This window comes from Fukomys damarensis, unplaced genomic scaffold, assembly GCF_012274545.1.
Source record: "Fukomys damarensis isolate Sample0158 unplaced genomic scaffold, DMR_v1.0_HiC HiC_scaffold_28, whole genome shotgun sequence".
Taxonomy (NCBI): domain Eukaryota; kingdom Metazoa; phylum Chordata; class Mammalia; order Rodentia; family Bathyergidae; genus Fukomys; species Fukomys damarensis.
Window position 1 is genome coordinate 3,569,823 of NW_022900940.1, and position 8,999 is coordinate 3,578,821.

The 8,999-nt window shown below is 44.7% G+C and overlaps 1 protein-coding gene across 1 annotated transcript in view; it reads right to left on the reverse strand.

The window, feature by feature from the left end:
- Positions 1-8,764, reverse strand: part of Frmd4b (FERM domain containing 4B) — a 229,964-nt gene extending 221,200 nt beyond the window's left edge. Inside the window, exon 1 of the mRNA XM_010635994.3 lies at positions 8,582-8,764. The gene's annotated coding sequence lies outside the window, so the exon portion shown is untranslated. The remainder of the gene's footprint in view (positions 1-8,581) is intronic.
- Between the last annotated feature and the right edge of the window lie 235 nt (positions 8,765-8,999).

The window sequence follows — 8,999 nt, forward strand, 5'->3', positions numbered from 1 at the left end:
AAAAAAAAAAAAATGTGGATGGAATGAAATTTCACAGGAAGTGGATGCTAGGCAATTAGCAGCAAGGCTGAAACTGCTGTTCTCTATCGCATACTCTCCTGAGGTGAGGAGAGGCTGTCACTGGCAGTGGACCCTGGAAGTGTTCTGTTCACACAGCACCCCCAGTGGCCACCGCGGAAAGTTCACCTTGAACGCGGCACAATTTAAACATTAAATACTGATTCTGAGGCCTGCCACCTAAATCTCATCTGTAAAGGATCTGGAGTTCAAGAACACAGGTGTCTTTCTTTAGCTCTACCTTTCATGAAGATGGCTGGCTTTGCCCAAAATATCAGAGTACTTTAAAAGACTGGTAATTATGATACCATTTCAGGGTCAGGTGAATTTGCTGCCCGGCTCCATTTAATCCTCACAAAGGCTTTTAGTACTTGACCCAATCTGGCTGCGCTACAACATTTACCGTATGAATGAGCCACACAGAGATAGATGCTGTTATTATCTTTATTTTTAGAAGACTCACAGGGATTAAGCAGTAACTTATCAAAGACCCCAAAGTACGAAAGTGGGGGAGATAAGAGTTGAACCCCACCTCAGTCTAGAGGGCACGCTTAAGGGCTACACTACATTCCCCCCTCCAAGTAGCTTGGAATACTGTACCACCCTAATGCATTTCTAAATAAACTTCCCGCATTAAAACGACGCAAATGTGCCAGATGACCACTAGCTTTGAAGTCCACCAGCACAGATCGAGCTCTGCACATCCAAGGCTGCTTTTGCTGGAATTTCACAAACACAGGCTGTTTCTGGAGCTCCTCTAAGGCCCTGCTAATTAAAGTGGGCACACAGCACGGACATCATCCATCCGGCACCAGAAATAAAGCAACAGAATGGCCTGCAGCCCTTGGCACATGCTGGGGTGTAACACATTCCCTTTCCAATTAGGCGTGGCACTTTCAGAGCCTTTCATGGCAACACTTTCAGTATCATGGGTCTGGAAGAGACTTTTTAAAGAAAGACAGTGTGTGTGTGTGTGTGTGTGTGTGTGTGTGTGTGTGTGTAGAGGATGGGAGTGATTACATTTATCTAAGACAGTCACCAGTTCAGGCTCGAGAAGTGGAAGCGATCTGCATCTCAGGCTTAGAGGACAGCTGTGCCACTCAGGTTATCTTCGCTGGTAAACGCCCGCACGACCCTGTGTCAGGAGTGGGAGATGGTGCCGAGGCCCACGGAGAAGGGGTGCTGTGCTGATGAATGGTGTCTGACCTAGCCGGGGCACAAGGGCAGCATTACTGTGGTCAGGACCGGAACACTCATGGGGGCGGTCCGGAGACACCTCAGAGCTGCCGTCCAGGACTGAGAGGAAAGAGGCCAGCAGACCTGTGAAACGAAGGTCAGCAAAGAATACGAGAGGGGAAAACACAAGGCTCTGTGGGGCTTATCCTGGGCTGTAGTGAGATAAACCCAAAGCCACCCCGTGCTGAGATAACAGAAAGGCCACCTGGCTGAGGCAGGACTGAAAGGCTGAGGCCTGTGTCTCCTACTGGCCCTGGAGAGCTTCAGCTCAGCCTCGGGGATCTCAAAAATGTGACTATTTATAGGGCTTCCTATTTGTTTTTTCACCCATCCTTTGAAAGTTTTTGGCAAAGTCTCCTTGAAAATGTCAGCCTGTCTCAGGGGTGCGCCAGGAAGATAAGGAATGTTTTGGTGACTGTTTAGTAAGAACATAAAAGGGCAGAGGTAAGCTCCCCCCTGGTGGTAGGTAGACTTGGAAAATCCTTCCGGCAATGATCCCTAAAAAAATGTTCCAGAAAGTTCCACCCCTGGTCATCTGCCATGGAAGAAATATTCTGGGAAACAATTCCATGCTACATCACGTATATTATGCATTATAGAAATCATTACGCACATTATGGCCCTTTCTTGACAAGTCACACTGTTTATCTAAGTCTTTAAGAATTCCTGCAATGAAGAAACTAACTTCCTTTAATTCAGCATTTCCTAAAGTATTTTGAACATAGACATGCAATCCTTTTTTCCACAATTAACCCAACATTTTGGGGGATGTGAATCTCAGGAAGGAAAGAAAATGAGATTATGTTTTCCCTACAGTATAGAGATCTTTTTAGAGCTCTTCCTTGCTAAAATCTTTGAAAAACTGCATTTTGATATCCAGTATGCCTTCCATGACTGTATCTAGCAAACGCCAGGGGTATGTTAAAGAAGTGTTTCATAGCTATAAACAAATCATTTGCATATCTCAGTCACAAACTTCTCCTCAAGAAAGCTAATTGCTTTATCAAGACAGTCAAGCTTTTCAATCTTAATCATGCAATACAAATAGTAGAAGTGCAGCCAGGCATGGTGATGCGTACCTGTGACCCCAGCACCTGGGAGGCTGAGGCAGGAGGATTGCAAATTTTATCTCAGCCTGGGCAACTTAGTGAGATCCTGTCTCAAATTTAAAAAATAAAAAGGGCCGGGAATGGAGCTCATTGTCAAGACTCTGGGTTCAGTCCTCAGTACTTAAAAAGCCAGTTAGAAATATCCACAGGATTGACATTCTTGATCTTAAAGCTCTTCAGAACCACGAGGTGGCGTATCAGAGTCAGTATTGTGGCTCTGAGCCATTCTTCCACTGTCTGCCGAGCAACTCCTCTTGCTGCGTGACCTTGGGCACGTTACACTGTCTCCTGTTCTCATCGTCCTCATCTGAGAAGCAGAGGTAACAATTATCTCCTAGCTCTGTCAAGGACTAAATGGGCTACTGCACGTACAGTGCTTAGCAGAGTGCCTGCCAGGCAGCTGAGTGGTCATTTGTTGCTTACTTTGTACTTCTGAGGTTGTGAGTATGAAGCATCATCTAAGAGATGAAGAGGATTCCTTCTTTTTTCTCTGAAAACGATCACATTTTTGTTTCACTAAGTGATTTGGGCTCTCACTAAAATGTATTGGGTGGTATTTTAAACTATTAATACGTTTTCTTTGGGAAAACAGGATTTTCCCCCTTTCTCAACTTTAAAAAAATTAGCGATAAAACATAACTAACAAAAGCTTCGCCACTTTTACCATTCTGAAGCGCACAGTGCAGGGGTAGTAAGTACTCGCTGGCTGTTGAGCGGTGAGCACCCACTGTCCCTCTCCGGGAGAATCTCCCCTTCCCAAATAGCTCTGTGTCCCCCACATTGTGACCTCCTGGCCGCCCAGGCAGCTGCCCTGCACTGTCCTCTAGGAACCAGACTACCCAGGCACCCCCTGCCCGGCAGTGTGCCCGCCCCCGTCACAGCCTACTTTGCATTGCGGGCTGCTCTCGAGCGCCACCCACACCGAGCAAGGGCTAGAACTCCATTCCCTTTAAAGGCCGAGTCCTATCACACTGGATGTAGCAGCTGCATTCTGTTTATCGCCCTCCTGTCGAGGGACACCTGGTCACTGGTCACAACGCTAGGAGCATTGCAGCAGCCACGTCTGTCCCCACCTCTGGTGCTTTGGGGTGTGTGACCAGCGGCAGGAATGCTGAGCCATGTGGGAACTCCGTGTTTCATACTTTGAGCAACGGCAGTGCCGTTTTCCCTAGTAGCTGCATCATTTTACATCTCCACTAACAGTGTGCACGGATTCTCATTTCTCCACATCCTCACCAACACCTGATGTTTTCCTTTGTTTCCATTTTGATAACAAGCAGCGATTCTCGAGGATGTGAGGTGGTATCTCAGCTTGGTTTAGTTTGCGTTTGTCTAATGGTGCGTTAATAAATGCATTAGTGGTGCACTGAACATCTTTTCATGCCTTTCAGGAAGACTTCTCTGAGAAGAGCACAAGATAGTAATCCAGGCACTATTTGGACCTTGTGGCTTTCCTGTATGCATATGCATCTTTGATGATTTCAAAATTATTTCTTGCTTTGAAGAGGGGGAAAAAGGCACACATGTCTGTTGCCTATTTTGTAATTAAGGAAATATGATTCGCAGAAAAAACTGAGGGGTGGATGATAAGAACTTTTACTTTTCAACAGCACAAAACACTTTTTTACTGCCTGAATGTTTTTCAAAAATCCTGCGTTAGTTCTGAAATAAAATAAAAGCTTTTAATGAGAAAAATTCAAAAATAAGAGTCATCTTTTGCAGCAGGAGGAGGGCTGGGGCAGATAGGAGGAAGGGGTGAAATATATAACATTGCACACTTGACGTATTGTACTCTGTTACAGGTCATTTATACCTCAGAAGCTGTCAAGAAAAGACTCTAACAATTTAATACTTCAATAATACATAGTATATAAAGAATAATCTCCTTTCATCTGATGCCATCTGGCAAGTAATCTCCTAAGTCGCCAACAAGACCACTTTGCTGTGTGCAGCCTGGCACAATTTCTCTTTACTTACACAAATTTATGATCACATTATATGGTTTAAACTCTTACAAAGAGTTTTCTTATAACTTTATGAGGGTTTTAGAAATCTTTTATTATACATAAAAACCTCAAGGTGTTCTGATACTGTGGCCAGTTTTTTCTGTTTTTTAATAACTAACATGGCTTAGATACTTATCCAAATAACTACAAATAGAAGTAACTTACTTTGTAGTACATTAGGCAAGAGACTCATACTTTTGTCATAAATTTCTCTAGTTTTAGCTCTAAGATAAGAGACAATTTGAAGAATAAATTTTGCTAAGAAATACAAACCTCTAGCTGAGCTCTTAGCGAATTTACCACAGTTTTTTTCCTAAGGATCCATAACCATGGTCAGCTCCTGGTAGAGCTGGAAACTGCCAGAAGGGGTCAGTGACTGGAGCCCCTTTTTATCTCTAGCTTTATTACTATGGCATTATTTCATACCTCTTTTGGTTATTCTTTTCTATTGGGTGCTTAGGAGCAAGTTAAAGTGAGACCTGTGTCAGCTTCTATCAATGAAAGAATCTAAGTCCAGCAGGTTCAATCACTACTTCAATTTCTAAGTGTGACTTTCTCCCCAACTTGCCCTTTAATCTCTCTAATTTCTTAAAAGTTTTGTTTATTCTTGCCTAGAGGCTGCCAAACTCCAAGCGGTCATACAAAAGGAACCAATGACAAATGTGCTAGACTTCTTTTACTGGGATCCACCAGATCGACCTTGTAAATAGCTCATAACTGCTAAACTGTACAATATAACTTCTGTGTCGGATTCTGAAGTCCCCTGGACCTTCTCCTTCTCCTCTTTGTGGGCTATATTCATAGCAATCCTGTTGACCTTATAATCTGGCCCATGCATTCTTAACTGTTTCTTTGTCTTTGTCTCCTTCAGATTTAAAAGCTATGCAGCTACCAGGATGACAATGCCAGGTACCTACCGAAGGCCTTCAGATAGACCCTCTGTAGAGTTCCTCTCACTGCTGATCACAACTATGACCCTCTTCAGCTGGAAGTAGCCAGAGCTGTTTTCGCCCTTCATCCCCTCACAGCAGTTAGGGGTACTTCTTCAGAGGGGGGAATTTTGCATGCAGATAGGTAAGTTAGTTAGATATCTTGTAGGTAATTAGACGGGGCCACCTGCCCTCAAGGGCCAACACAGGAAGGAGCCAACATGGAGGACAATCAAGACACATTCACTGAAGGCCAGAATTATAAAAGGAGAGAAACTACTATAACTCTGTGCTTCCCCTGGGGATAAATAGCAGTGATTGATAAATAGGTATTAATCACCTGGGGCGGGGGCAAAGTCTTAGCCCAGCCTTTCCAGGAACTATCCCTGACCCCCAGCCTTACTGAAAATCCTTGTATGCTTGCTACCTGACTTGCTCCCCCATTTGACCCCCATTTAATCAATATTACCTGGGTGACTGTACGTGTAATCTTACTGGCTGGTCATGGCTTTGCTGTATAAAACATCTTTGAAAAGTGGGGTGAGTGGGCAACCCACTTTCTGGTCCCCTTTGTGTCTTTCTTTCCCTCAATAAATTTTTCCCACTCTTAAAAAAATTATGAGAGAGAGCTAGGGGGAGGAAAAAATCTTACCAGATCGAGAAACTGTTTTCCACAAAATTAATCTAGAATGGAAAGAACTACTTTCGTTTTAAATTATAATGAAATGTTCACTCTCAGTTAAACTTTGCACAGGGATCATAGCTGTAAGCAAATACGGCTGTGAACAGGTTTTTTCAGGACTTTTTGGTTGCACAAACTAGAAAAGCATCTCAACTCTCAAGTTGTACCATAGGTCCTATTGACTTCAAATCCATCAATTTTGAAAGGTTGAAAATGCATGTTCACTGTGAGAAAAGAAAAGTACACAAGCATAAGGACATTTGCTTCTTTCCTCCTCTCCCCCTAATTCCATCTGTTTGACAGAAGTCGCATCAGCAATTTGAGAGCATCTTTCCAGACTGTAATGTGTGAATGTGTGCGCATCTGTGTTCCCAGTCTTTTGCTCTGTAGTACACGTACTGAACCTGGGGCCTTCATGCTGAGCTCGTCCCCAGCCCCTTTTTTTTTAACTTTTATCTTGAGACAGTGTCTCGCTAAATCGCTATGTTGCCTAGGATGTGCTTGAACTTGCCACCCTCCTAGCTGTGCCTCCCAGAGCGCTGGGCTTGTAGGCGCACACCTATGAGAGTGGAAGGAAAAGCTGCCGTTAGGGTTTAGATCTAAAACGTCCTCCAAAGGTCTCCTGTGTTTAGAGGATGGGCTTTCGGAAGGTGCCTGGATCATGGGGTGCCGTACTCTGCAGACCCACTGATGAATTCATACCTGAACGCGCTCTTAGGAGGTGGGGTCTGACTGGAAGGAGTGTGTCCTGCCTTCAAAGGGTCAGTCTCCCTCCCTCTCCTTCCTTCACCCTGTGCTCCCTGGCTGCCCTGGGGTGAGCTGCTTTCCTCCACATGCCCTTCCACATGCTGTTTCTGTTTTGGAGCCAGCTGACTATGGATTGACCTCTGCCCCCTAAACTGGGAGCCAAATGAAACCTCTCCCCCTTTGAGCTGCAAATATCAGGTGTTCTGTTCCAGCACTCTGAAAGTGACCAACACAGCAGAGCAGGTCCAGGGCAGGGGAAAATCCAGCTCCACTGTCAGTGTACACGAAGGCTCCCAGTGGACAAGAGCTCATGTGTCAGAGGGCCTAGGAGCCAGGGAGAAAGAACTTGGGGACCCTTGGAGGTGAGGCTGGGGAAGGGTACAGCAAAGCCTTTGGAGACGTCTCGACTTGTGGTTTGAGAGACCTTGTGTGATTTAAATCTGTATCTTCAACAGTCCTCTGAGAACTTGAATCACGGTGAAAGTTCGTAAGTGTCTGAGAAAAGCCCTGACTGACCTGCAGTTTTCCTGTCACTTCCCAGTGATGGCCAGACGAACAGTGCCATTACGTGTAGAGTCACAGAAATACCACCTTCCGTCCCTCCAACATTATTTATGCTCTTCGACATTTTTATCTCCCTTAAAACAGACAACTGAAACTTTCCACCCCCAAGGGTACTTTATTCGCTGATAAAGTCAGATCACAATTACTGAGCACTTTTCACGTGCTTGGCATTCTTCCAAGGACTGCCTACATCACCTCATTTTGTCTACACAACCACCCTCTACAGCTGGCACCCATACGGCCACATCTCCCAGTGAACCGAGGCCATGGACCATTTTGTTCACAGTGAAAAAGGGATAAGAGGTAGAACGAGCATCTCCAGAGTCCACATTTGTAACTGCCGGGCACACATCTCCCTAGCAGGGCCTAATGAGAAGAACGGCACTCCCACTGCTAGTTCTGCTCAAGGAAGCATTTTAGGAAGATTGCTGTCAATGCTGTCCTTCACCGCTGGACACTTTACTGATGCCCAATGCACACTGTTGCACATTTCATCTCATTACCCTTCAAAGCACCTCTGTCAAATGCAAACTTCTGAGACCAGTTCACAGAGAAACATTTGCACTGCCGTATTGTAGGGCTCGCTACAATACTAACTCGCTACAATACTAACTCGCTACAACTCTAACTAGAGTTAGAGTTCTAACTAGGTTAGAGTTCTATAGAATTGTCATATCGAGGCTCAGCTGCTCAAATATTTCATTTCCCTTCTTACTATATCAAAAAATGGAAGGGGGGGTACCAATTATCACAATACGAAAGACGCAAAGCACAACTTATTTCAGTTAAGTGAAGGATGAAAATCACTGCATGCATAAATATAATTAACCATAGCTTTATTCAGCTGCTACTGGACTAATGCCGATTGTGGGTTTCACTGAATAAAACAGAAGTGATTTCACGTGTGTGTATATACAATATTAGAAATGTACCGTCAGAATCTGTCTCAGGCGCACTATAATTTGCACATTGTGTATTTGCCATTTGTTCACTTGCCTTTCTCTCAAGGAAGAGAGCGTCTACAAAATAGATGTCTACTTTTGGGTGTTTGGCTTTTACTTAAACTCAAGGGAGGAGCCGTGTTGCTGATGTCCGTCCTCGCTGCAGGAACTCACGTTTTGATGTCCTGCCATGTATCCCATCCCTTGCCTGCTCCCCAACAAAACGTGGGCCCACACACAAACACACACGAACCCACTTTCCCGTCGTAACTCATCAAAGGCTTTTGCGCGTATACAACCACGCACTCACCTTTAACTGTTAAGTGTTCTCCTGCTTTCTTCTGTTTTCGCAGAAGTAATCTTCAGATTCTGCTTGGTCCGCACAGATGTCATCTTTTTCTCTCACTCATTCTCTCCCTGGGATTCCTCATCAAAGCCTGTAACACAGAGAGCAGCTCCTTCATTTTTAGGAGGCACTTGGGAAGGACTACAAATCTCACACCAGTGACACTTCTAATTTATTTCCAGTGTTCCCCTAGCTGGCTACAGTTTAATCACAGTTTTGGAAATGTACCTAATTAGGCGAGCTTTAGACTACACAGGCTGCACTCCTTAACTACAGAAGACGAGACACCATTTGGCTCTCGGAAGATGCATGCCGTTGGATACGTCGTGTTTGAGCTCTGCCTCTGTAGAAGGACATTCTGATGAGCTCCAGGTTACCTGAA